The following is a 16,945-nucleotide window of genomic DNA, read 5'->3' on the forward strand; positions in this document are numbered from 1 at the left end:
AGACATTGTCCAAGCTGCTGTCAATAATTGAGGATGGTCTGCCAGGATCACGCCATGAGTTGCCTCCCGATCTCCAAGATTACTTCAGCCTGAGAGATGGTCTCTACTCTTTGGATGGGAGATGGTCTCTACTCTTTGGATGGCGTTGCCATGCACAACCACCGCATTATTATCCCCCCATCACTCCGCCCTGAGGTTCTGAAGTCCCTCCACTCAGCTCATCAGGGCATCTCATCCATGACCTCGCGTGCCGAAGCTTCAGTTTTTTGGCCAGGCATTACGTCTGATATCCACCACATGCGCACACGATGCTCACAGTGTAATCGTATGGCCCCATCACAGCCCAATCCACCACCTACCCCACCTGTTGCACCAGTGTACCCATTTCAGTCGATATGTGCTGACTATTTCCACCTTGCTGGCAACAATTACTTGGTCATTGTGGATCGCTACAGTAATTGGCCAATTGTGGAACGGGCAGCTGATGGATCAAACGGCCTAATCTCCAGCCTCAGGCGTACATTTGTCACATATGGAATAAGTGATGAGCTGTCCTCTGATGGTGGTCCGGCGTTCTCATCCACCGCCACCAAGACCTTTCTCAAAAATTGGGGAGTCCGGCACCGTGTATCATCTGTTGCCTACCCTCACAGCAACTGCAGAGCTGAAGTTGCAGTTAAAAGCAGTTAAACGCCTTCTTACTGACAACACAAACCCCAATGGAGACCTAGACACTGACTCCTTTCAACGGGCAATGTTACAATACAGAAATACACCAGACAAAGGGACTAAACTCTCCCCAGCACAGTGTCTGTTTGGTCGACCCATACGTGATTTCATTCCCATACACCCCGGTCGCTATGAACCACACCCAACATGGAGAGAGACACTGGCAGCCCGAGAAGAGGCCCTGCGTAACAGACACATGAAAATTGCAGAACGGCTTTCAGAGCACACAAGACACCTTCCTCCCCTTGTTATTGGTGACCACGTACGAGTCCAGAATCAAACCGGCCCTCACCCAACCAAATGGGACAAAACAGGCATTGTCATTGAGGTGCGTCAGTTTGACCAATATGTGGTTCGCGTAGATGGCTCTGGCCGAGTAACCTTACGTAACAGGAAGTTCTTGCGGCACTATACACCTGCAGTGTCTTGCCAGCCCCATCATCTCATCTGCCCTCCTACACCACCAGTCGTACCTCACAGACCCTCCTTAGCATCTGCACCCAGCGACCGAACAAGGTGACTACAGGTATGCCACCTCACGGACAACACTGCCCCACCTACTCCAGACACACCCACAACCCAACCAGCACCAAACACCCCTGGACCAGCATTGTCCCTGGATCCGCCACCCTCTTCCACCCGCGACACTCAGCTTCCACAGCGCCGCATTGTCACGAGTTGCTACCCCACAACTCTCCGGGTCTAAAGGAAACATACACACCACCAAGCCTGCCTTCCGCAGCCCCTTCTGTCCGGCGTTCCATGTGCCTCAAGACTGTAAATACTTAGCTAAGTTGTTTCTCAGTCCTTGATATACATGTGCTCATTATCCAGGTACCTAAAATAATACACTCAAGGACTTGGGGGCATAGAGGATTATACGTTATTGTATAGTATGTTACAGTTAGTTATATATCATTATACCATTATATCATTCCAGATCTTGGTCATTGTTAAAGTCCACAATAAAGAACAAGACAAGACAGGACAAGACGACAAATACTAGTAGTAGTTATAAAAGTCATAATGATGATGATGATGATGATGATGATGATGATGATGATGATGATGATGTTATTTTTCTATAATGTATTTTGAATACATTGCCCAAGTTTACTGTCATGGTGGTTTGGGTAGTCTTTGTAGTTTAACTAGGGTATGGAAATGACACCTGTGTGGGGTGGGGTTTGATAGTAAAAGAACAAAGAAGAGTCTGACCACAGCATTACTGTGCAGTAGCTTGCAATTCTCTATTACGAAAATGGCAGTGTACATGTATATTTATGAAATATGGTTCAAAATTCTCTTATTTCAGCAAATTTGTATTGTACATTTGACATTTGGCAAAATCTAGAATTTTTCTCCATTTTTTGGAATGTTTTACCCAATGACCCATTTTTTCAAAATGTTATAATAAATTACTTACTTTGTGCAAATTTATGTCAATTCACACCGTGGCAGGTGAAAAACAGGTGAGGCCCGACTTAAGTCTGGACTAGGACCAAAGTGTCGGCCGACAGGCAAAGCGCAAATTTAAGGGTCAGGGGTCATGGGGCAATGTTCCAGATGGGGGTCCAGGGGGCGAAGCCCCCGGAAGCTCTAGGATTTTTGAGATGCAAAACCATCTGACCCCCCCTTTCAATAACTAAAAACCATCTGACCCCCTTTTTGCCTGACAAAACCATCTGACCCCCCCATGTATTCTCCCGGCCCCCCTCCGGTGGAAATAATGAACGGTCCCTTAACACAAATTAAAATTTCAAAATGCCTATACACATTGAAGCAAGTTTTACAGGATTCTATCAAACTTGTTGAAACCTTATAAAGGAATGATGCTGCAGACAGTGGCTGGCAGCGCCAGAAATTTTTTTCAGGGGGCATGGGGGAAGAGAATTTTAGGGGGGTGGCAAAATTAACAAATTTAGCTCAAAATTGCAGCAATAAGTGGAAATTTTGTAATTTTGGGTTTTACTGATTGGCAGGCTGCAAAATACCGAAGGCACCAAAGGCAATTGCCATCAGTGCCCCAGCCTACATGTACCAGCCCTTGATGCCCTATTTTAATTTTAACTTAATTTTGCAATTAAAATTGCTACTATTCTTTAACATGTAATTGCCTTGTAAAATAGATGTGCCCTTTCAAAAATGGCTTGAAAGGGGTGCCCTTCATGGGGGCAAGAGTTCTGACTGGGCAGCATTCCCCCTCCCCATCCTGGTGCCACCACTGGCTGTAGAACATATGTTTACATAAAGTACATAAGTTGTGTCTATTAATACACAACATAAAATAGCTCCATTATCTACGAACATATCACCAAAGTCAATGTTTTCAAGGTTAACAACTGTCTGTTACATTTATTTGTGTTTCAGTTTCAACCATTTAATGCATTTAGTGCATATTAAATATGGCTGTAGTATATCCTGTAAGAGATAATACATATAAGAAAACACAGATTTTAATGTGAGGTTTTTTAAAGAAGTTTGGACTCAGACTGTCTCCACACCGAATGGCCCGTACAATTGTATTTGGCATTTATATTGAGGCAAGCAAATTAAAAGACAGAATAATTTTCATGAGTACCCTCTTACAAATTCAAATCTGCATCGGGACCTGCATCCACCCCTGGTGTAAACCATATAATTTATGTGATGTGAGTCACATGCCGGCAATTTTCAATTAAAAGACACTTTCTGGCAGTTTACGAATACTACATTTTGATACAACCTCAACAAAATCGAACATCTGGTTACTGAGTTATGAGCAATTTATAAAAGGCTCAAAACTTAAAAACAAAAGATTTTGAACACTGTTTTTGCCAATATCTCAAAAACAATATTACCCATATTAGCGACACCCGACTCATTCCCCTTGCTCATATCACATATGTGTAGTCTGTCTGATCCTCTTTTCCAACTTGTCACTAAAATGGGTGATGTGTGCGGGTGATGGGGATGTGCAGCCATTTTGACACCCATTTTTCAACTCCCTCTCAGCCCCCTTTTTTGTTTTACAGTCAAAAGATCACCTTCGTCCAAGAATTTTGAACAAATTTCTGATAATCTCTCATCGAATGGTCCCGTTGTTTCTCTAAACTTCACACAATGTCATTATAATTTTGCTTCAAATTAATCAAAAACTAGCGGGTATTGCCAGCGCTTGCATGGCCCCCGCTAGATGAGTAAATGGGAGCGGTTAGTATCGGGAGCGGTTAGTATAAGCGATGGAAATGGTAATCATGGCAATTGGTATCGCTTTTAACAGCTCAATTATTACGCGGTTAGTGATGTGGTAGGCCTACCATTTGTTGCCTCTACTTTGCAAACGACTTCCTTAGCATAAAATCTTTTGCGTAATTTTTGTACCAAACACCCTGTTGACTTATTTTTTCTTTCTTTCTTTCTTTCTTTCTTTCTTTCTTTCTCTCTTTCGTTCTTTCTTTCTTTCTTTCTTTCCCTCTTTCTTTCCCTCTTTCCTTCCCTCTTTCCTTCCCTCCTCCCTTCCTCCTTCCCTTTTTTTTTTCCTTTTTTTTTTTCTTTCAGTTTCTCTCTCTCTTTCCTGCGTTCCATTTCTCTCTTTCTTTTTCTTGCTTGTTCACTTTCTTTCTCTCTCTCTCTTCTTTCTTTTTTTCTGTCTGTCAATTTTTTTCTGTTTTTCCCTTTCTTTCTTTTCGTTTCTCTCTCCTTTCTCTTTCTTGCTTTCCCGTTGTTTTCTTTCTTTCTTTCTTTCTTTCTTTCTTTCTTTCTTTCTTTCTTTCTTTCTTCTTTCTCTTTCTTGCTTTCCCGTTGTTTTTCTTTCTTTCTTTCTTTCTTTCGTTCTTTCCCTCTTAAATTCCCGGTGGTGGGGGTTTGATAAGCCTAGGGCAATGGTCCATACAATCACCCCCCAAGTTGACACCTGTATACATGTACATGTGGGTTTCTGACAAAATCAACCTCATATTTGGCTAAAAAAAGTCACAGTGCCAATTGTAGCGGTCTTCGTCGTGCGAATTTGTTCCACTTTTGCACCATATAATTCACCATTTTAGCTTCATTATGGCCATAAATTAATCTGTTGCCAAAAGGTGCTGGATTCACTGTAGGCCTATTTCAAGAAATTGATTTAAACGCCATCCCCCATGTCAAAAGAAACCTACGCCATCGTTAATGTTGCCAAAAGGTGCCAGATTCACTATTAATATGCCTACTTCTAAGAAATGCTTTTCATCCCTATCCCCCAATGTCAAAAAGAAATCTACTGGCGCCATTGTTGAGATATATTATACCATTATACCATGCTAATCAAGCCTAGGCCTACCTTAAAATCTTCGGAAAGTCATCACAAAAGAAGTTTCCGAAAATCATCATAAACCAATGCAGTAGATTTATTATACTGTTGCGATTTATACCGTGCTGGAAGTTTTGTTACCATTAGCGCGTCGGGAAGTTGCCACGACCTGTGCGTAATCCGCGTATAGCAACGCCGCAACAGACCGGGCCACCATTGGTTGATTATCGGCAAGTTCCTCTTCAAAGTATCGATCAGTATCGATTATCGGCAAGTTCCTCTTTAATAGTATAGATTATAAAATTTTGATGATTTTTTGACAATTTTGTACCAAAAATGTGTCAACTTTTATGTTTTGACCTCAAATTTTCCCATTCTTAAAGAAAGATTCCCTTTTTTTGGTCAAAATTTCCCCATTCTCACAAAAAGATCCTTGTTTTTCTCACTTTTTAGTGTCAAATCTCTCACTGAAAGACCCCTAGCTTCAAACTGGTGTCTGCACATCCCATCACTTTAAAAATAGTCGAGAGCCCAAGTATAATTTTTTCGTTAATGGCAATGAATTTGGGCTCATTCAGCTTGAATTAGGTTTCTGTATTTCTGCTTAGCAGTCTATAATATCAAATTGATTAATTCGAATTAAACAATTCATCAAGTGATGGGTGGTCGGCGCCATTAGACATGTTACAAGACTACCAGGTGCAGGTGACAATGGACCATACGTACACACAAAAGAATCTTGGCGCTTTTTAAAAATAATTTTCATGAAAGTTATTCAAAAACTGTCACCCAAAGACCCCATATTTTTTTACAAACACATGCTCTGTCACCCAAAGACCCCCTATTTTTCCATTTGATCTGTCACCCAAAGACAAGTTCAATTTGAACAGCAACTTTCATTTATCACTGATTTTGTTACTTATTTTGAAAAAACAAAGAAATTTGAAGCCATTTACATTGTAGAACTAGAAATTTGATGTCGAGGTTTCTGTGGCGCTGTTTTGGCTCTCACCCAAAGGTTCCATTTAAAAAAAGTCATGTTCTCACCCGATAACCCTATATTTTTTACATTTTGCTCTCACCGCATGCCCCTTACTGCGAAAGTGCCAGCCCTACACCTATAGTCATTTCATATTGAAGTGCCCCCTGCCCGACCCCCTCCCCCTTTGCAGCACATGCCAAATTGTTAAGAACCAAATTTACAAACTCGGACTTTTCCAATAAAATTTAGATTTTTCCACAAAGCAAATTATAATCTCAATTAAATTCAGACTTTTACCCAAGCAAATATATACCCAAACATGTTGCAACTGCAGTCCAGGGATTGAACCCTGGACATTATGACAAGAGGCCTCAGGAGCACACTTTGGCCCTGATGGGACCGAGCTAAATGCTCAAGCCAGCTTAATTTAAAGGCTTAAATATTAAAGCATGCTGATTGCTGGCCTTTATGAAGAGACAACAAGAAAGAAACAGAATGAAGAAAAAGAGCAAGGAAAAGAAAAGCCTCGCTCAAGAAATCAATTGTACAATTTTGCTCTTAGCCCTTGGGTCAAGAAATAAGAAACTGGATATTCTTATTACGTGCCTGGATACAAAGCCTGTCATATATAACCATACTTTGCTATTAAAATAAGAACAAAAAAGCATATACATGCAGAACTCACCACTGCTGCACAACTAGCTCAACTCCAGTTTAAAGATGACACTGGTAGTAAAATAATCATGCACAAGTGCAAAATACACGGAAGTTGTAACCTAGCTATTTGATCTAATCAGCGGTGTACAATGTCAGTGTCCACTGAGTTAAAATCAAATCTTTGAGTCACCAACTGACAGGTTTTAAGTTGTTTGTAGTTCTGGCAACACTACATGTTGTTTCTTCTCACACTGTAAGTCGTACACTGCAATAAAATGTCCCAGTCCTATTTCACCTCATAACTGCATGCGAATTACTGTTACGTGTCTGCTCTACAGAAGTCGCCAAGTTACATCATGCATGGCATTATCAACCTGGAAATCAAACAAAAGACAAGGTCAATGCAAATTATTGGTTTGTCAAACATTCTGTTCCCTGTTCTTGACAATATATGTGATGTGATCAAGCAAAATCAGTCGGAAGTCGGAAATATTGATTTTGAAACATAGCCAAACCAAGGAAGTATTTTCTCTTGTTTCCTATTGTTTTGGAAATTCTTTAACTGCTCATATCTTTTTAACTGGTTGTCCAATTTCAATGAAGTTTTCTGAAAAATGTAGCTTTGCAAACAGTGGGGGCATGGGGGGGGCAAAGTGATTTCAGGGGGGAAATACCAACAAATTTTGCGCAAAATTGCTGCAAAAAGTGCAAATTGTTCGTAATTTTGGATTTTTACTGGGGGGGAAACAGGGAGCAAGAGCCCCCCATGCCCCCCTCCCATGGTGCCGCCACTGTTTACAAATGCTTGTTACAATCCAATATGAAAATGAAAAGTGAATATGACCGACTTCAGACTGATTTTGCTTGATCACACCACATATTATTGCCAATCTTTCAGAAGTCTATGTCCGTGTTCATACCCGGGGTGTTCATGCTTGATCAGTCTAACTCATACAAAGCATGCATTCAAAGTTCTCTTGACAAAAATTAAATATGACTGGTGTTTACATTTCTGCCCCATGTGCATGCTTTTTTTTGGGAGGGGGAAAATGCCCAAAACTAAATAAATGACTAACTCAAGAACCGCAAGACCTATATGGAAATATAAATTGCGATTACTGGTTCTTTGACTCAATTTTCTGTATTTAAAGAAGTATTTTGTGATGCTAGCATATTTTTTATGACATTTTTCAGTAGGTATCCACACAAAAATTACTCCCCCCCCCCCCAGAAAAAAGCTCCACATTTTCAAAATCTGTAACCCTTAAAAGAAATCCCGCGTACCGGCCTGGTTAAAATAAATCAATTTTTGACCTAGATAGATATTCTGTAGGCCTACATAGCTATTATAAAAGATTTCCTGAATTTCTGAGGGTGTACAAAATGTACAGGAATGACCAGTCTAAAACTGAAGGATAAGTAAACATCCAAAAATTAGGAGAATAAAATGAATTTTCAGCTCGATAATTTGGCTCTGAAAATGGGTTCTCAGTTCCATTAAAGTCTGGTGCTTGGTGTCACTCGCCCGTGAGTTTTCTTGTCCCCCTCCCCCTGGAAAAAATACTGGCGATGCCACTGAAATTCGTTCTCCAGTGCACGTGTACAATGTATGCACACAGGCTTGTGCGCAGGTTTTTTACGCTTTTTTGAACAAAAACAAAAAGGTTCAAATTTTGTCCACTTTTCACAAAATTGCCCCCCCACATGGAACAAAGTCCACTTTTTCAAAATCAGCACCCCCCAAATGAAATCCTGCGTACGGGCCTGTATGCACCGTGCAGTCCTTATCTGTAAGACATTGTACAGCAAATTTCACAGTGTTCTGTAGTCATTTTATATCACCGTCCCTGCCCCAAGTGAAAATTAACCGTTACTCCACAGATCATATCCCATTGATTGAAACAATAAACTGCTACAAATAGTATCGGGAATCGGGATCACACCGAAAACAGTACAATGACCGTACTTCATTTCGGTTTCCATAATATAGAGCAAATCAAAACTAGAACTGACATGAATTATTGTTTTCATAACCTGATGGCTGGGTGGGACAGATTTAGGGAATTTCCCAAACGAGTCACAGCATTGTAATTTACTTCCTGACAGTGATATGTGATGAATGGGTGCCTAGTCAAATACTACAGGAGGAAGTAATAATTGCAATCAAGGACATCAATCTGAAGATGATCACTGATCCGGGGGGGGGGGCGGGCACTAAACACAAATGACCATACGGGTATGCTCCCGGAAAGACCCCCCTTTTGGGTTTCGCAGCTCGAAAGACCCGCTATATTTGACCAAATTAAAGCTCGAAAGACCCTTGATTTTGATAATTTCAGCTCTAAAAGACCCAAAAATTGCTTATTCCTCATATTTCTTGTTTTTTCAAGCGATTTTCAACCCAAAAGCCAAGAAATACCCTTGATTTTGACTTTTCGCAGCTCCAAAAGACCCCATTTTACTTGTTCACAGCCCGGTTCGCAGCTCCGAAAAGACCCCCGGGGGGGCACAATACCTGCAAAGAGGCAATAGCGATATACTTGCATGATGTCAGGGGTTATCTGAGGGAATGTGACCACCTGAGAAGTTTAACTTGAAACAGTATACGAGTGCCAAATTTGGTGGACACTTTGTACAGTATTATATTGTGTACACTTTTAGTGCAGTAAGTTGAAAATTAAAAAATGTTCAAAATGAGGTGCAAGAAATTTGCAGTCCACTTCCCCGGGGGGAGGGGGGGCATTTATATTTCATATAGACCTTTTAACCCCAGTCGGAAATAAATTAAACATTTATAGCAACAATTGTGCCTCTGTCAGGCATTCAAACAGACATTCATATATTTATTTGCATCAAACATGTTACAACCAAATAGCATGCACATAAGGAAAACATTTTTCAACATGACTTCTGGATGAATTCTGACAGAATAATGGTGGCCCACAGACAAACAAGACTGAGCATGATCAAAACATGATCACCTGTTGGCCTACCAAAAAGATATCCTGGTAACAATCAGAACAAAGCATGCATAACAATCAGAACATTAAAGCATGCATAGCAACAGACCAAATCATTATTTCCACAGGGGTCAAATTAGTTTTTCACCGAGGAGTTCAAAATCGACAGTCTCTCGTACAGGCAAAAATATGTTGTACCGAATTGCCGCGAAATACCGTAGTACTTCCGAAGACCGAAGAGATTGCGGTATGCGCACTAAGTCTATCAAATGACCTAGACTCTTTACACTCTTACAAATGCAACAGCATACGGACGATTTATGCATGTGCGCAGTGTTGGAAAATCATGCATGTGAAGGAGATCAGTTGGTAAATTTTTTGCACTGATTTTAACATTGCAGAGTACAAAGTTCACGGCGAAGTTTGCTTGCAGTTGAAACCGTAAGTTTAGCTCACTTTTTTATATTTTTAAACATAAAAAAGTGAGCTAAACTTACAAGTATCGTTCAAATGCATGTATGTTTTAAATTACCGGTATTGCATTTTGTGTACAAATTACGATGTTGCTTTGCAGTGAACTAGCATAGTTGCAGAATTCTTCTACCTTACACCATGCATATATGCGTACTAAACAATGCTAAATGGGGTTGATGGATACTGACCTTGAACCATTGACCTTTTGTATTGAACATTAATGATTCAGTGATGTAAGTAACGAAAGCACCCTTTTGTTTTTAGCCCCGAAATGAATGTGCTGTAGGCCTATTGAAGAAGTAATAAACTTGAAATGTACACCCTGGAAGCTGAATTTGTTTGTTTACAAATTTTATTTGCTCAATAGTACCGGTCATATTTATTATCAATTGGAAGACAATAATGAATTGACACCAAATAATGAATAATGAATTCTCCCTCGTCAAATTTTTCAAATATCCCAGCAGGAAACTCAGAATCAATTGCAGATGGCCTAATGGTCGTTAATTGGGTGATTTTAGAATCGCAGATCCATATGCTGATCCTCGTTTTGCTTTTCAAAACCACCCTAATCCGCATTTTTTTCATAATTTTGAGTGGGCCCTTTTGCAAATCGGCTGGGACCGAGACTAGTTCGCAAGGCAAACTTAAAAAAACCGGGCAAAACAGACGTGTCATTTATCGGTATGACATTTTCGTTATTGATGCTGCCCTATTTTAAGTTTGCACAGAAGAGGCATCTCAGTTTTAGTGCGTCGATTGTCAGTAAATTGCACATTATACTCACTCTAAATTGTTCATCAAACTAATCCTGCGTTCCTTATGAAAAGAACCATATGCTGCATTGTATGTACAATCACCAAAAAAGATGAAAAACACATCTAAAAAATTTGGTACGTGCAACCATACGGCACTAAAAAGCGAAGTCATAAAACAGCCTAAACAGAGTGACGTCATCGCTTTGCCACAGAGCTGACATGTACCATGTGACACCTGATCATGTGATATTTCATATTTACGGCACTAAAAGTTGAAGTTGCATTGAAATTGCGTGCTCTGGAAAACTTATTTTTTTCTGGATTCATAATGGAGTAGGGGCCTATTAATTACAATTTCAAACATGAACATTTAGAAGTACAGCAACCTGTGTAATTAATATTATGACAAATATGCAGCTATTTAAGCTACTGGAGCCTTGCATGTTTTCGAACAAGCTCTAATTGAAATTACGTTGTGTTAGCTTTCTGCATACAGATCCTCCCATACCGTACTAGCAGAGTAGAGCTAAGTACGGTATGGGTTCCTCGTAGTAGACCGAGACTGTAGTGAGACAGATTACAATACGGTATCACAGACGACACAAACTGTAATGCCCCGTCATACTTCCACTTAAGACAACAATGACAAACGATTGTGTCCGTTTGTCTGCAATGCGCATATACATCACGCTGCTCAGCGGCAAGCGGCACAAAAGTATGAAACAAGCATGATTCAGATTTCAGTATCGTGAGCAGCTTCTTTATCCACACTGCACATAGACACAGGCACTGGTAAAACACGTGTCTACTGTCAAATCTAAAAATAAGAATTTTAATTCTAATAAAATAAAATAAAATATTGAACATGTGAAAGCTTAAAACTTTTACAAGTTGAAGTTAGTTACAAGCAATACCGGTTTAAGCTGATTCACAACGACCAGTAGCTATGTCTGGCTCACACAGCCAATATGGCACCAGGTCCAGGATGCAGTCCAGTGCAGTGTCAAGTCAGTGGAAAATAGACAGGTGACACAACAACAATGCACACATGTATGCACAATATTATTGCACATGGACTGGTTCTGCAAAATATTTACCGACTGTTCGTTCGTTCGTTCGTTCGTTTTGGTTCGCTCTCGTAGGAGCAGGGTCATTGCTTAAAAAAGCTTGTCCCTCTGGGTGCAAAAATCTGTTCAAAAGAACAGGAACTGGGTAACTTTTGGTCGCTGTATAAGCCGACCCACTCTGGTTGGTCAATCGTTTCGAATACTGGACACTTCATCCCCTGGACACTTCATCCCCTGGACACTTCATCCCCTAGACATTTCATCCCCTCGTGTTAAAACGCTTCTTTGAGCGTGACAGTCATGACAGTGAATCAAGAATGCATATGAATATAATAATTGTTTTGAATCTTGAACTTAGAAGGAACTAATATAAGGAAATTAATAATCTTATTTATCCAATGTATGCACCGTGTTCTGTATGATCTATCACCAGCTGATCACACGTATAATAATCGATCAATGTTGAATGGCAGCAGGGCCTATAATAGACTAATAGTTAATAATAGTTTATACATTCAATGAATTTACCTAAATTGAACAGTGCATACGCGCGTATCTTTTGTTATTACTGTGAGTATTGTTATCAATACTATTATTGTTAATATTATTAGGCATTATTATTATCATTATTATTATTATTATTATTTACTGTGGGTTTTTTTGTTGATAGCTCAGACTATTTATTATTGTTATGTTATGTTTTAAAGTGTATTCTCTTTTTTTTTGTTATTTATGTATTTATTATGTATTGTTTGTTTGTTTGTTTGTTTATTTATTTATTTATTTATTTATTTATTTATTTATTTATTTATTTATTTATTTATTTATTTATTTATTTATTTATTTATTTTATTATTTTATTATTTTATTTATTTATTTATTTATTTATTTATTATTTATTTTATTATTATTTACTTAAAGTTGTTCATCTAACAAAATTAGTACATTTTAATACTATTTATCTGTTTATTGTATATTGATAAATATGTTTGCATATGGAAGGATCATGGCAATATTTTTGTATTGTCCACTTGATGAGGTGATTAGCGCAATGTCATGTTATACAATAGGAACAATAGCCGAATGGTTACAGGAAGTTGAATTCTTTCAATCGTTGACTGGTGTACTATTAATCAATGGAATCTACATAACTATATAATCATTCGGGAATCTGTAATATAACCACTGATAAGGTGCGATTAAAAGGTTCTAACAGTAGTAAAGTACATTATTGTACAAGGATAGTTAGAACTTATACTTGTACTATGTAGGAGAATTAAATTAATACTAAACGGTAAAGACTTAGGAGTACTATACGCAAAATACTGGAATTCCATCAGTTCAACTGATAATAAATATCTCAGTGCATTATATTTTTTCTTTTTCTCCTGTTTTTGCCCATTTATTTTTCTTGCTTTCCTCCAAAGATCCCCTTCACCACCTCCAAAAAAAAGATCCAATTTTTTCTTGTTTTCATCCAAAAAGCCATTTTTTGCTCCCAAGACCATTTTGTGGGGACACTCTATACTGTTATAAGATCGGCAACCAAGTTTTAGAATATGGCTCAAAAACTGCAGAAAGAACTGATTTTTGGGGTTTTCCGCACATGCATGTCATTTTACTATTAGAGTGCCCCCCTCCCCGGAAACTACGTGATTCCCGACAGAGTTTACACTCTGCATCTGTATGGATTACAATCCATGGCCCCTAATTTGGGCCCTAAAGACCGGGTTATAAAAAATCGCACGACCGCAAATATTTAAATTTGATTTCTGATTTCTCTAAATTAAATTTTCTAGATTAATTTTCTAAAAGTAAGACAAACTCAGTTTCACCCCATACAAATTTGCTCAAAAATATTAATCAACATACTCAGTCGAGTATACATGTAAGTCATATTTGTTCACCTGAAGATCATGTGGTTACTTATTTTGTTTATTTATTTATTTATTTATTTATTTATTTATTTATTTATTTATTTATTTATTTATTTATTTATTTATTTATTTATTTATTTATTTATTTATTTATTTATTTATTTGTTTGTTTAACAACATATATTTGTATTTACTTCCAAATCTGGGTGTTTGATATACCTAGATTTGGAAGACGTGTGTGCACTCTATTCATTATTTTATTTTTGCATGTCGTGCAGAGGCCCTGTACGGGTGTTACTGATAATGATAATAGTCGATTATCAAATTTACATTCGTAAGTTATTACGTATAGTCTAATGTGAAATTCATAATATTTCGGGTCGTGCTTGTACACGCCGTACTGGAAGTCAAATTGTCATTACAAATACAAACCCGATTTTTTAAAAAATTTCATGATAAATTTATGTGAGACCTTATACTTTGCGAATATACAGGGTGTCCCAAAAAAAAAGAGGCCCCTCATTGCGCCCTCTGTTTCTCCTATTTCTGAAAAGTTGATCAAATATATTTTGGTATGTAAAAAACCTTGAGTCGTTAGCTTTAATAAACCAAAACAATTATATCAATCGGCTCACAACTTTTGAAGATATGCTCTTTTAAAGAAATGTACCCGTTTTTCACTCTGTCCACGGAGAAGGTTTGGCTACTTCAAAGATTGAAAAGGAGTACACATACCATGCATGAATATCAAACATTCCTCAATGATAACTTTATAAAATAACTTTATTTATGGAATGGGCTTTACCAGTGGGTTTATGGGCAATGGATTTTGTTAATAGTGTCATTAATTTGTGTGTAAAATGGATGCCGAATGGGACTTCTTTTGCTTTACTTGCAATAATATTATTTTCTTAGTTATTTATGCCTTTTTGTTTTATTATGTTTCTTAATTTCTTACTTTGTTATTTCTTGCTTTCTTTTTTTATTTACAGCATAAGTCATTTCTCTTTTTAGGATTAAAGGTAGCCCTAAAGGCTGTTTGGTTTGTCTTTGGTTCTTCTGAAGTGAGTTTACTGTGCTGCTCTGCCCTCTACCTGGTTGCCTCCTTGGCGAATACAGGTTTCAGCCCTGGTCCTCATTGCATCAATTGCGTTGGGTACCATCCTTGTGCGCCGGATACTTGCGAATGCATTCAGTAATACGTTTGCGAAGATCTCGGATTTTGCCACAAAGGAAACAAATCAAGTGGTGTGAGGTCTGGTGATCGTGCAGGCCACTCCACAGCATGAGCCATCCCAACCACTCTGTTTGTTATCCGTGGACAGAGTGAAAAACGGGTACTTTTATTCAAAAGAGCATATCTTCAAAAGTTGTGAGCCGATTGATATAATTGTTTTGGTTTATAAAAGCTAACGATTAAAGGTTTCTTTGTATACCAAAATATATTTAATCAACTTTTCAAAAATAGGCGAAAAAGAGGGCGCAATCAGGGGCCTCTTTTTATTGGGACACCCTGTACTTTCTTGCTGATCAAAATCAAAAATAATATAGGCCTACCATTCCTTTTTATACAATTTTTTATAACCATGAGTTTTAAGTTCAGTCTGTGACTTTCAATCAATCAACCCAGGACACCCTCCCGGGTCCGTGGATAACGACTGGTAATGTAGTCTATAGCTATTTTCTATTTTCATCGCCCCCCCCCTCCCGTGCTCACCCCTTTCGTAGGCCTACATCATGCATTTTTGTAAAATTAAAAATTTAAATTTAAATTTAAAAAAAAATAGATAATGACTGGTAATGTAGACTAACCTATTTTCAGCTACTGCCCCACTCCCCAGAGCCATGGAACATAGAAATAGTAGATGCCCCCTGCTTGGCACTTTTGTCGTCTTAAGCCACTTGCGAGAATTGATATGGGAATATTCTAAGGATAATCATGGGGATTAAGCCCTTATATCAGTTATCTCCTGTGCGTGTATCGACTTTAATTTGTTTCCCATTGTCATACTTGGATGCACATGTCCACAGAATGTTTTCTTTTTATTTGAATTAGTTGTTTGGAGGTTTTGTTTTGAAGGACCATTGACTATGACAGAATATCCAATTTAACAATTTTGAAGTCGGCTTTTCAAAAATCGCCCAATATTTAATGGATTTCATGGGTGAGATTGTTAAAGTAGCCAAAATGTCGCGAAATAGCGGGAGCACTTTGTATACTTTCTTGCAAAAAAAAAAAAAAAATACTATAGGCCTACCATTCCTTTCTATACAATTTTTTTATAACCATGAGTTTTAAGTTCAGTCAAATTTCAATCAATCAACCCCCCCGTGCCCCCCCCTCCGTGCCAATGTATAATGTCATGTAGTTAGTGATATTTTTAATTAACCCCAAAACAACCTCTTTCGTAGGCCTACATCATGCATTTTTGTAAAAATTAGTTGATTTTCAAAAAAAAAAAAAAAGAAAAAAAAAAGATAACGACTGGTAATGTAGACTAACCCATTTTCAGCCACTGCTCCACTCCCCAGAGCCATGGAACGACATGTTGTTATGTTATTTTGATAAACCCAAGTGAACCTACATGAAAAGAGAAACTTAGCCCCCCGCTTGGCACTTTTGTCGTCTTAAGCCACTTGTGAGAATTGATATGGGAATATTCATGATATTCTAAGGATAATCATGGGGATTAAGCCCTTATATCAGTTATCTCCCTGCGCATGTATCGACTTTAATTTGTTTCCCATTGTCATACTTGGATGCACACTGACCACAGAATGTTTTCTTTTTATTTGAATTAGTTGTTTGGAGGTTTTGTTTTGAAGGACCATTGACTATGACAGAATATCCAATTTAACAATTATGAAGTCGGCTTTTCAAAAATCGCCCAATATTTCGGGGGTGAGATTTTCAAAGTAGCCAAAATGTCGCGAAATCGCGGTAGCACTTTGTTTGTCGCAGGACGAAAGTCAAAAGTCGCCCAATTGGGCAACTAAAACTGGCAATATAGTTATATAGATTCCACTGAATGAAAGAGTTCAACTTCCTGTAACCATTCGGCTGACGGCTATTGTTCCTATTGTATAACATGACATTGCACTAAATCTAATCACCTCATCAAGTGGACAATACAAAAATATTGCCATGAACCTTCCCTTGGGCCTATATGCAGA

At 38.3% G+C, this 16,945-nt stretch overlaps 1 protein-coding gene across 5 annotated transcripts in view; it reads right to left on the reverse strand.

The window, feature by feature from the left end:
* Positions 1–12,075, reverse strand: part of LOC140164745 (caspase recruitment domain-containing protein 11-like) — a 70,485-nt gene extending 58,410 nt beyond the window's left edge. For 2 of the 5 annotated variants that reach the window (XM_072188109.1, XM_072188106.1), the window contains exons 1-2: positions 11,742–11,906; positions 6,664–7,009 (exon numbers count right to left, since the gene is read on the reverse strand). The gene's annotated coding sequence lies outside the window, so the exon portion shown is untranslated. The other 3 variants (XM_072188108.1, XM_072188110.1, XM_072188107.1) reach the window with 3 other exon arrangements.
* Between the last annotated feature and the right edge of the window lie 4,870 nt (positions 12,076–16,945).

This window comes from Amphiura filiformis, chromosome 11, assembly GCF_039555335.1.
Source record: "Amphiura filiformis chromosome 11, Afil_fr2py, whole genome shotgun sequence".
Lineage (NCBI taxonomy): Eukaryota > Metazoa > Echinodermata > Ophiuroidea > Amphilepidida > Amphiuridae > Amphiura > Amphiura filiformis.